Below are 486 nucleotides of genomic sequence, written 5' to 3'. Positions count from 1 at the left end.
GTACCGAGAGATATACCGATTTCGGGTTAAACGTTAAACTTAGGTTCCAACCGTCTCTGACCGAGCTTGGGTGATTCCTGCTCGAGTCAGTAGACTAAGTAGGGACTTCAGCTTTGTGGTTCAACTGTAGTCAAAATAATCTCTAAAACAATCAAATTAACGGGAATAACCAAGTGTTAAGTGATAGGTTAACCGAATCGAGAAGCTGGCCGAACGGCTAGGCTGTTCGATCGAACAGCCCAACCGAACGACTATGCCAGCCGATCGGCTAGGCTAACCGATCGAATAGCACATTAGACCCACCAACTCACAAAGGTGTAGTATTGACGAGGTAACTGTTCGATCGACTACACCACTCGATTGTAATCATTACTACTCGAATCATGAAATACTATACTTCAAAACACTTAGACTTTTCGAAACATTGGAATGTCACCCGATCGAGCATGCCAGCCGATCGAGTGACATATTTAAAACAAGGGAGGC

The sequence above is a fragment of the Helianthus annuus genome, chromosome 1 (assembly GCF_002127325.2).
Source record: "Helianthus annuus cultivar XRQ/B chromosome 1, HanXRQr2.0-SUNRISE, whole genome shotgun sequence".
In the NCBI taxonomy this organism is placed as follows: Eukaryota; Viridiplantae; Streptophyta; class Magnoliopsida; order Asterales; family Asteraceae; genus Helianthus; species Helianthus annuus.
The sequence above is the reverse complement of the archived record's forward strand: the minus strand, read 5'-3'. Positions refer to the sequence as shown.